Source organism: Calliopsis andreniformis, chromosome 11, assembly GCF_051401765.1.
Source record: "Calliopsis andreniformis isolate RMS-2024a chromosome 11, iyCalAndr_principal, whole genome shotgun sequence".
In the NCBI taxonomy this organism is placed as follows: domain Eukaryota; kingdom Metazoa; phylum Arthropoda; class Insecta; order Hymenoptera; family Andrenidae; genus Calliopsis; species Calliopsis andreniformis.
The window spans coordinates 8349178-8361132 of record NC_135072.1 but is presented as its reverse complement, the minus strand read 5'-3'; positions in this window follow the sequence as shown (position 1 = coordinate 8361132).

The window sequence follows — 11955 nt, the reverse complement described above, 5'->3', positions numbered from 1 at the left end:
GTGATGCCTAGGTTGCCCGGAACGTAGAAATGACCATTACTTTCACACTGGATGCGATTATTCCTGTTATACAATGGAAAAACTTCTGTATTTATATTGTATTTTATGCTTCCGGCGTTGACTTCTAAGGCCCTAACTCTTCGATCTGGTGGAGCAATGCTTCCGAGTTAATTCTAGGATGCCCGGAACGTAGAAATGGCGGTTACTTTCACACTGGTTGCAATCATTCATTTTATACGATGGAAAAACTGTTGTATTTATATTGTATTTTATGCTTCAGGCGTTGACTTCTAAGGCCGTAGCTATTCGATCTGGTGGAGCAACGCCCTAGAGTGTAGGCTAGGTTGCCCGGAACGTAGGACATACCATTACCTTCACACTGGTTGCAATTATTCCTGTTATACGAAGGAAAAACTGTTGCATCTTTATTGTATTTTATGCTTCTGGCATTGACTTCTCAGGTCCTAGCTACTCGATCTCTTGGGGCAACGTCCAAGAGTGAAGCCTATGTTGCCCGGAACGTAGAAATGACCATTACTTTCACACTGGTTGCAATTATTCATGCTATACCATGGAAACTCTGTTGTAGTTTATTGTATTTTATGCTTCTGGTGTTTACTTCTAAGGCCCTAGCTATTCAATCTGATGGAGCAACACCCTAGAGTGAAGCCTAGGTTGCCCGGAACGTAGAACTGGCCATTACTTTCACAATGGTTGCAATAATTCCTGTTATGCAGTGGAAAAACTTCTGCATTTATATTGTATTTTATGCTTCCGGCGTTGGCTTCTAAGGTCCTAGCAATTCGATCTCGTGGGGCAAGGTCCAAGAGTGAAGCCTATGTTGACCGGTACGTAGAAATGACCATCACTTTCACACTGGTTGCAATTATTCCTGTTATACGGTGGAAAAACTGTTGTGTTTTTATTGTATTTCATGCTTCTGGCGTTGACTTCTTAGGCCCTAACTATTCGATCTGGTGGAGAAACGCAATAGGGTGAAACGTAGATTGCCCGGAACGTAGAGATGACCATTACTTTCACACTGGTAGCAATCATTCGTTTTATACGATGGAAAGCTGTTGTATTTATATCGTATTTTATGCTTCTGGCGTTGACTTCTTAGGCCCTAACTATTCGATCTGGAGGAGCGACGCCCTAGACTGAAACCTAGATTGCCCGGAACGTAGAAATGACCATTACTATCACACTGGTTGCAATTATTCATTTTATACGATGGAAAAGCTGTTGGACATATATTGTGTTTAATTCTTCTGGCGTTGACTTCCAAGGCCGTATCTAATCGATGTAGTGGAGCAACGACCTAGAGTGAAGCCTAGGTTGCCCGGAACGCAGAAATGACCATTACTTTCACACTGGTTGCATTTATTCGTTTTACACGATGAAAGAACTGCTGTATTTATATTGTGTTTTATGCTTCTGGCGTTGACTCCTAAGGCCCTATGTAGTCGATCTGGTGGAGCATTGTCCAAGGGTGAAGCCTATGTTCCCCGGAACGTAGAAATGGCCATTACTTTCACTCTGGTTGCAATTATTCACGCTATCCGATGGAAAAACTGTTGTATTTTTATTGTATTTTATGCTTCTGGCATTGACTTCTAAGGTCCTAGCTAGTCGATCTCTTGGGGCAACGTCCAAGAGTGAAGCCTATGTTGCCCGGAACGTAGAAATGACCATTACTTTCACACTGGTTGCAATTATTCATGCTATACCATGGAAACTCTGTTGTAGTTTATTGTATTTTATGCTTCTGGTGTTTACTTCTAAGGCCCTAGCTATTCAATCTGATGGAGCAACACCCTAGAGTGAAGTCTAGGTTGCCCGGAACGTAGAACTGGCCATTACTTTCACAATGGTTGCAATAATTCCTGTTATGCAGTGGAAAAACTTCTGCATTTATATTGTATTTTATGCTTCCGGCGTTGGCTTCTAAGGTCCTAGCAATTCGATCTCGTGGGGCAAGGCCCAAGAGTGAAGCCTATGTTGACCGGTACGTAGAAATGACCATCACTTTCACACTGGTTGCAATTATTCCTGTTATACGGTGGAAAAACTGTTGTGTTTTTATTGTATTTCATGCTTCTGGCGTTGACTTCTTAGGCCCTAACTATTCGATCTGGTGGAGAAACGCCATAGGGTGAAACGTAGATTGCCCGGAACGTAGAGATGACCATTACTTTCACACTGGTAGCAATCATTCGTTTTATACGATGGAAAGCTGTTGTATTTATATCGTATTTTATGCTTCTGGCGTTGACTTCTTAGGCCCTAACTATTCGATCTGGAGGAGCGACGCCCTAGACTGAAACCTAGGTTGCCCGGAACGTAGAAATGACCATTACTATCACACTGGTTGCAATTATTCATTTTATACGATGGAAAAGCTGTTGGACATATATTGTGTTTAATTCTTCTGGCGTTGACTTCCAAGGCCGTATCTAATCGATGTAGTGGAGCAACGACCTAGAGTGAAGCCTAGGTTGCCCGGAACGCAGAAATGACCATTACTTTCACACTGGTTGCAATTATTCGTTTTACACGATGAAAGAACTGCTATATTTATATTGTGTTTTATGCTTCTGGCGTTGACTCCTAAGGCCCTATGTAGTCGATCTGGTGGAGCATTGTCCAAGGGTGAAGCCTATGTTCCCCGGAACGTAGAAATGGCCATTACTTTCACTCTGGTTGCAATTATTCACGCTATCCGATGGAAAAACTGTTGTATTTTTATTGTATTTTATGCTTCTGGCATTGACTTCTAAGGTCCTAGCTAGTCGATCTCTTGGGGCAACGTCCAAGAGTGAAGCCTATGTTGCCCGGAACGTAGAAATGACCATTACTTTCACACTGGTTGCAATTATTCATGCTATACCATGGAAACTCTGTTGTAGTTTATTGTATTTTATGCTTCTGGTGTTGACTTCTAAGGTCCTAGCTGGTCGATCTAGTGAGGAAACGTCCAAGTGTGAAGCCTATTTTGCCCGAAACGTTGAAATGGCCATTACTTTCACACTGGTTGCAATTATTCCTGTTATACGGTGGAAAAACTGAAGTAGTTTTATTGTATTTTATGCGTTTGGTGTTGCATTCTAAGGCCCTAACTTTTCGATCTGTTGGAGCAACGCCCTAGGGTGAAGCCTAGGTTTCCCGGAACGTAGAAATTACCATTATCTTCACACTGGTTGCAAATATTCCTGTTACACGATGGAAAAACTGTTGTATTTTTATTGTATTTTATGCTTCTGGCGTTGACTTCTAAGGCCCTAACTCTTCGATCTGGTGGAGGAACGCCCTACAGTGAAGCCTATTTTGCCCCAAACGTTGAAATGGCCATTACTTTCACACTGGTTGCAATTATTCCTGTTATACGGTGGAAAAACTGAAGTAGTTTTATTGTATTTTATGCGTTCGGTGTTGCTTTCTAAGACCCTAACTATTCGACCTGTTGCAGCAACGCCCTAGAGTGAAGCGTAGGTTACCCGGAACGTAGAAATGGCCATTACTTTCACAATGGTTGCAATAATTCCTGTTATGCAGTCGAAAAACTTCTGCATTTATATTGTGTTTTATGCTTCCGGCGTTGACTTCTAAGGCCCTAACTCTTCGATCAGGTGGAGCAACACCCTAGAGTGAAGCCTAGGTTGCCCGGAACGCAGAAATGACCATTACCTTCACACTGGCTGCAACTACTCCTGTTATACGATGGACACACTGTTGGATTTTTACTTTGTTTTTTTTAACTGGCGTTGTTTTCTAAGTCCCAACCTATTCGACCTGGTGGAGGAACGCCTTAGGGTGATGCCTAGGTTGCCCGGAACGTAGAAATGACCATTACTTTCACACTGGATGCGATTATTCCTGTTATACAATGGAAAAACTTCTGTATTTATATTGTATTTTATGCTTCCGGCGTTGACTTCTAAGGCCCTAACTCTTCGATCTGGTGGAGCAATGCTTCCGAGTTAATTCTAGGATGCCCGGAACGTAGAAATGGCCGTTACTTTCACACTGGTTGCAACCATTCCTGTTAGACGATGGAAAAGCTGTTGTATTTATATTGTATTTTATGCTTCTGGCGTTGACTTCTAAGGCCATAACTCTTCGATCTGGTGGAGCAATGACTCAGAGTTAAGTCTAGGATGCCCTAAATGTCGAAATAATCACTACTTTCACACTGGTTGCAATTATTCATGCTATACGATGGAAAAACTATTGCATTTTTATTGGATTTTCTGCTTCTGCCTTTGACTTCTATGGCCCTACCTATCCGATTTGGAGGACCATCGCCCTAGGGTCAAGCCGATGTTTCCCGGAACGTAGATATGACCATTACATTCACACTGCTTGCAATTATTCCTGTCATACGATGTAAAGACTGCTGTATTTTTGTTGTATCCTATGCTCCTGGCGTTGACTTCTTAGGCCCTAACTATTCGACCTGGTGGAGCAACGCCCTAGGGTGAGGCCTAGGTTGCCCGGAACGTAGAAAGGAGCGTTACTTTCACAATGTTTGCAATCATTCATTTTATACGATGGAAAAACTGTTGTATTTATATTGTATTTTATGCTTCAGGCGTTGACTTCTAAGGCCGCAGCTATTCGATCTGGTGGAGCAACGCCCTAGAGTGAAGCCTATGTTGCACGGAACGTAGTAATGACCATTACTTTCACACTGGTTGCAATTATTCGTTTTATACGATGGAAAAACTGTTGTGTTTTTATTGTATTTCATGTTTCTGGCGTTGACTTCTAACGCCCTAGCTATTCAATCTGATGGAGCAACGCCCTCGAGTGAAGCCTAGGTTGCCCGGAACGTAGAAATGTCCATTAATTTCACAATGTTTCCAATAATTCCTGCAATGCAGTGGAAAAACTTCTGCATTTATATTGTGTTTTACGCTTCCGGCGTTGACTTCTAAGGCCCTAACTCTTCGATATGGTGGAGCAACGCCCTGGAGTGAAGTCTATTTTGCCCGAAACGTTGAAATGACCATTAATTTCACACTGGTTGCAATTATTCATGCTATACCATGGAAAAACTGTTGTATTTTATTGTATTTTATACTTCTGGTGTTGACTTCTAAGGCCCTAGATATACAATCTGATGAAGCAACGCCCTAGAGTGAAGCCTAGGTTGCCCGGAACGTAGAAATGGCCATTACTTTCACAATGGTGGCAATAATTCCTGTTATGCAGTGGTAAAACTGTTGTGTTTTTATTGTATTTCATGCTTTCTTGCGTTGACTTCTTAGGCCCTAACTCTTCGATCTGGTGGAGCAACGCTCTAGAGTGAAGCCTAGGATGCCCGGAACGTAGAAATGACCATTACCTTCACACTGATTGCAACCATTCCTGTTACACGATGGAAAAACTGTTGCATTTTTGAAGTATTTTATGCTTCTGGCGTTGACTCCTAAGGCCCTAGCTATTCGATCTGGTGGGGCAACGCCCTAGAGTGAAGCCTAGGTTCCCGAAACGTTGAAATAGCCATTACTTTCACTGTGGTTGCAATTATTCAAGCTATACGATGGAAAAGCTGTTGTATTTTTATTGTATTTTATGCTTCTGGCGTTGACTTCTAAGGTCCTAGCTGGTCGATCTAGTGGGGAAACGTCCAAGAGTGAAGCCTATGTTGCACGGAACGTTGAAATGGCCATTACTTTCAGACAGGTTGCAATTACTCCTGTTGTACGATGGAAAAACTGTTGTATTTTATTGTATTTTGTGTTTCTGGCGTTGCCCTCTAAGGTCCTAGCTATTCGATCTCTTGGGGCACTGTCCAAGAGTGAAGCCTATGTGGCCCGGAACGTAGAAATGACCTTTACTTTCACACTGGTTGGAATTTTTCTTTTTATACGATGGAATAACTGTTGTATTTTTATTGTGTTTTATGCGTCTGGCGTTGACTTCTAAGGTCCTAACTCTTCGATCTGGTTGGGCAACGCCCCAGAGGGAAGCCTACGTTGCCCGGAACGCAGAAATGACCATTACTTTCACACTGGTTGCAATTATTCATGCTATACCATGGAAAAACTGTTGTATTTTATTGTATTTTATGCTTCTGGTGTTGACTTCTAAGGTACTAGCTGGTCGATCTAGTGAGGAAACGTCCAAGTGTGAAGCCTATTTTGCCCGAAACGTTGAAATGGCCATTACTTTCATACTGGTTGCAATTATTCCTGTTATACGGTGGAAAAACTGAAGTAGTTTTATTGTATTTTATGCGTTTGGTGTTGCATTCTAAGGCCCTAACTTTTCGATCTGTTGGAGCAACGCCCTCGAGTGAAGCGTAGGTTACCCGGAACGTAGAAATGGCCATTACTTTCACAATGGCTGCAATAATTCCTGTTATGCAGTGGAAAAACTTCTGCATTTATATTGTGTTTTATGCTTCCGGCGTTGACTTCTAAGGCCCTAACTCTTCGATCAGGTGGAGCAACACCCTAGAGTGAAGCCTAGGTTGCCCGGAACGCAGAAATGACCATTACCTTCACACTGGCTGCAATTATTCCTGTTACACGATGGAAAAACTGTTGCATTTGTATTGTATTTTCTTCTTCTGGCTTTGACTTCTAAGGTCGTAGCTATTCGATCTTGTGGAGCAACGCCCTAGAGAGAAACCTAGGTTTCCCGGAACGTAGAAATGAACATTACTTTCACACTGGTTGCAATTATTCCTGTTATACGATGGACAAACCTTTGGATTTTTATTGTACTTTATGATTCTGGCGTCGACTTCTAAGGCCCTACGTATTCGATCTGGTGGTGCCATGCCTCAGTGTTGAGTCTAGGATGCCCGGAACGTAGAAATGGCCATTATTTTCATAGTGGTTGCAATTATTCGTTTTATACAATGGAAAAATTGTTCTATTTATTTTGTATTTTATGCTTCGGGCGTTGACATCTAAGGCCCTAACTCTTCGATCTGGTGGAGCAGCGCCCTAGAGTGAAGCCTATGTTGCCTGGAACGTAGAAATGACCATCACTTTCACACTGGTTGCAACTACTCCTGTTATACGATGGACAAAATGTTGGATTTTTATTTTGTTTAATGTATCTGGCGTTGTTTTCTAAGTCCCTACCTATTCGACCTGTTGGAGGAACGCCTTAGGGTGATGCCTGGGTTGCCCGGAACGTAGAAATGACCATTACTTTCACACTGGATGCGATTATTCCTGTTATACAATGGAAAAACTTCTGTATCTATATTGTATTTTATGCTTCCGGCGTTGACTTCTAAGGCCCTAACTCTTCGATCTGGTGGAGCAATGCTTCCGAGTTAATTCTAGGATGCCCGGAACGTAGAAATGGCGGTTACTTTCACACTGGTTGCAACCATTCCTGTTATACGATGGAAAAGCTGTTGCATTTATATTGTATTTTATGCTTCTGGCGTTGACTTCTTAGGCCCTAGCTATTGAATCTGGTGGAGCAATGCTTCAGAGTTAAGTCTAGGTTTCCCGGAACGTCGAAATAACCATCACTTTCCCACTGGTTGCAATCATTCCTGTTACACGATGGAAAAACTGTTGTATTTTTATTTCATTTTATGCTTCTGACGTTGACTTCTAAGGCACTAGCAATTCGATCTGGTGGAGCAACACCCTAGAGTGAAGCCTAGGTTGCCCGGAACGTAAAAATAACCATTACGTTCACACTGGTTGCAATTATTCGTTCTATACGATTGTAAAGCTGTTGTATTGATATTGTGTTTTATGCTTCTGGCGTTGACTTCTAAGGCCCTAGCTATTCGATATGGTGGAGCAACGCCCTAGAGTGAAGCTTAGGTTGCCCGGAACGTAGAAATGGCCATTACTTTCACACTGGATACGATTATTCCTGTTATACAATGGAAAAACTTCTGTGTTTATATTATATTTTATGCTTCCGGCGTTGACTTCTAAGGCCCTAACTCTTCGATCTGGTGGAGCAACACCCTAGAGTGAAGCCTAGGTTGCCCGGAACGCCGAAATGACCATTACCTTCACGCTGGTTGCAATTGTTCCTGTTATACGATGGAAAAACTGTTGCATTTTTATTGTATCTTCTGCTTCTGGCTTTGACTTCTATAGTTCTGGCACTTCGATCTGGTGGGGCAACGTCCAAGGGTGAAGCCTATGTTGCGCGGAACGTAGAAATGACCATAACCTTCACACTGGTTGCAATTATTCGTTTTATACAATGGAAAAACTGTTCCATTTATTTTGTATTTTATGCTTCGGGCTTTGACTTCTAAGGCCCTAACTATTCCATCTGGTGGAGCAACGCCCTAGACAGAAACGTAGGATTCCCGGAACGTAGAAGTGAACATTACTTTCACACTGGTTGCAACCATTCCTGTTATACGATGGACAAACTGTTGGATTTTTATTGTACTTTATGATTCTGGCGTTGACTTCTAAGGCCCTACGTATTTGATCTGGTGGGGCCATGCCACAGTGTTGAGTCTAGGATGCACGGAACGTAGAAATGGCCATTACTTTCAGAATGTTTGCAATCATTCTATTTATACGATGGAAAAACTGTTGTATTTTTATTGCATTTTATGCTTCTGGCGTTGACTTCTTAGGACTTAGCTATTCGATCTGGTGGCGCAACTCCCTAGAGTGAAGCCTGGGTTGCCCGGAACGAAGAAATGACTATTACCTTCACACTGGTTGCAATTATTCCTGTCATACGATGGAAAGACTGTTGTATTTTTATTGTATCCTATGCTCCTTTCGTTGACTTCTTAGGCCCTAACTATTCGACCTGGTGGAGCAACGCCCTAGGGTGAGGCCTAGGTTGCCCGGAACTTAGAAATGACTATTACCTTCACACTGGTTGCAATTATTCCTGTCATACGATGGAAGAACTCTTGCATATTTATTGTATTTTATGCTGCGGGCGTTGACTTCTATGGCCCTAACTCTTCGATCTGGTGGAGCAATGACTCAGACTTAAGTTTAGGATGCCCTAAATGTCGAAATAATCACTACTTTCACACTGGTTGCAATTATTCATGCTATACGATGGAAAAACTATTGCATTTTTCTTGGATTTTCTGCTTCTGGCTTTGACTTCTATGGCCCTACCTATCCCATTTGGAGGACCATCGCCCTAGAGTCAAGCCGAGGTTTCCCGGAACGTAGATATGACCATTACATTCACACTGCTTGCAATTATTCCTGTCATACGATGGAAAGACTGTTGTATCTTTGTTGTATCCTATGCTCCTGGCGTTGACTTCTTAGGCCCTAACTATTCGACCTGGTGGAGCAACGCCCTAGGGTGAGGCCTAGGTTGCCCGAAACGTTGAAATGAGCGTTACTTTCACAATGTTTGCAATCATTCATTTTATACGATGGAAAAACTGTTGTATTTATATTGTATTTTATGCTTCAGGCGTTGACTTCTAAGGCCGTAGCTATTCGATCTGGTGGAGCAACGCCCTAGAGTGTAGGCTAGGTTGCCCGGAACGTAGAAATGACCATCACTTTCACACTGCTTGCAATTATTCCTGTTATACGATGGAAGAACTCTTGCATATTTATTGTATTTTATGCTGCGGGCGTTGACTTCTAAGGCCCTAACTATTCGATCTGGTGGAGCAACGCCCTAGAGTGAAGCCTATGTTGCACGGAACGTAGAAATGGCCATTATTTCCACAGTGGTTGCAATTATTTCTGTTATACGAAGGAAAAACTGTTGTATTTTTATTTTATTTTACGATTCTGGCGCTGCCTTCAAGGGCCCTAGCAATTCGATCTGGTGGAGCAACGCCCTAAGGTGAAGCCTATGTTGCCCGGAACGTAGAAATGACCATTACTTTCACACTGGTTGCAATTATTCATGCTATACGATGGAAAAACTGTTGTATTTTTACTGTATTTTATGCATCTGGCTTTGACTTCTAAGGTCCTAGATAGTCGATCTCGAGGGGCAACGTCCAAGAGTCAAGCCTATGTTGCCTGGAACGTAAAAATGTCCATTACTTTCACACTGGTTGCTATTATTCCTTTTATACGATGGAAAAACTGTTGTATTTTTTTTGTGTTTTATGAATCGGGGGTTGTTTTCTAAGGCCCTACCTATTCGACCTGGTGGAGCAACGCTCTAGAGTGAAGCCTAGGTTGCACGGAACGTAGAAATGGCCAATACATTCACACAGGTTGCAATTACTCCAGTTATACGATGGAAGATCTGTTGCATTATTATTTTATTTTATGCCTCTGGCGCGGACTTCTAAGGCCCTAGCTATTCAATCTGGTGGAGCAGCACCATAGTGTGAAGCCTAGGTTGCCCGGAACGTAAAAATAACCATTACGTTCACACTGGATACGATTATTCCTGTTATACAATGGAAAAACTTCTGTATTTATATTGTATTTTATGCTTCGGGCATTGACTTCTAAGGCCCTAACTATTCGATGTGGTGGAGCAACGCACTAGAGCGAAATCTAGGTTGCCAGGAACGTAGAAATGACCATTACTTTCACACTGGTTGCAATTATTCCTGTTATACGGTGGACAAACTGTTGGATTTTTATTGTACTTTATGCTTCTGGCGTTGACTTCTTAGGCCCTAACTACTCGATCTGGTGGAACAACGCCCTAGAGTGAAGCCTAGGTTGCCCAGAACGTAGAAATGACCATAACTTTCATACTGTTTGCAATTATTCGTTTTATGCAATGGAAAAACTGTTCCATTTATTTTGTATTTTATGCTTCGGGCTTTGACTTCTAAGGCCCTAACTATTCCATCTGGTGGAGCAACGCCTTAGACAGAAACGTAGGATTCCCCGAACGTAGAAGTGAACATTACTTTCACACTGGTTGCAACCATTCCTGTTATACGATGGACAAACTGTTGGATTTTTATTGTACTTTATGATTCTGGCGTTGACTTCTAAGGCCCTACGTATTCGATCTGGTGGGGCCATGCCACAGTGTTGAGTCTAGGATGCACGGAACGTAGAAATGGCCATTACTTTCAGAATGTTTGCAATCATTCTATTTATACGATGGAAAAACTGTTGTATTTTTATTGCATTTTATGCTTCTGGCGTTGACTTCTTAGGACTTAGCTATTCGATCTGGTGGCGCAACTCCCTAGAGTGAAGCCTGGGTTGCCCGGAACGAAGAAATGACTATTACCTTCACACTGGTTGCAATTATTCCTGTCATACGATGGAAAGACTGTTGTATTTTTATTGTATCCTATGCTCCTTTCGTTGACTTCTTAGGCCCTAACTATTCGACCTGGTGGAGCAACGTCCTAGGGTGAGGCCTAGGTTGCCCGGAACTTAGAAATGACTATTACCTTCACACTGGTTGCAATTATTCCTGTCATACGATGGAAGAACTCTTGCATATTTATTGTATTTTATGCTGCGGGCGTTGACTTCTATGGCCCTAACTCTTCGATCTGGTGGAGCAATGACTCAGACTTAAGTTTAGGATGCCCTAAATGTCGAAATAATCACTACTTTCACACTGGTTGCAATTATTCATGCTATACGATGGAAAAACTATTGCATTTTTCTTGGATTTTCTGCTTCTGGCTTTGACTTCTATGGCCCTACCTATCCCATTTGGAGGACCATCGCCCTAGAGTCAAGCTGAGGTTTCCCGGAACGTAGATATGACCATTACATTCACACTGCTTGCAATTATTCCTGTCATACGATGGAAAGACTGTTGTATCTTTGTTGTATCCTATGCTCCTGGCGTTGACTTCTTAGGCCCTAACTATTCGACCTGGTGGAGCAACGCCCTAGGGTGAGGCCTAGGTTGCCCGAAACGTTGAAATGAGCGTTACTTTCACAATGTTTGCAATCATTCATTTTATACGATGGAAAAACTGTTGTATTTATATTGTATTTTATGCTTCAGGCGTTGACTTCTAAGGCCGTAGCTATTCGATCTGGTGGAGCAACGCCCTAGAGTGTAGGCTAG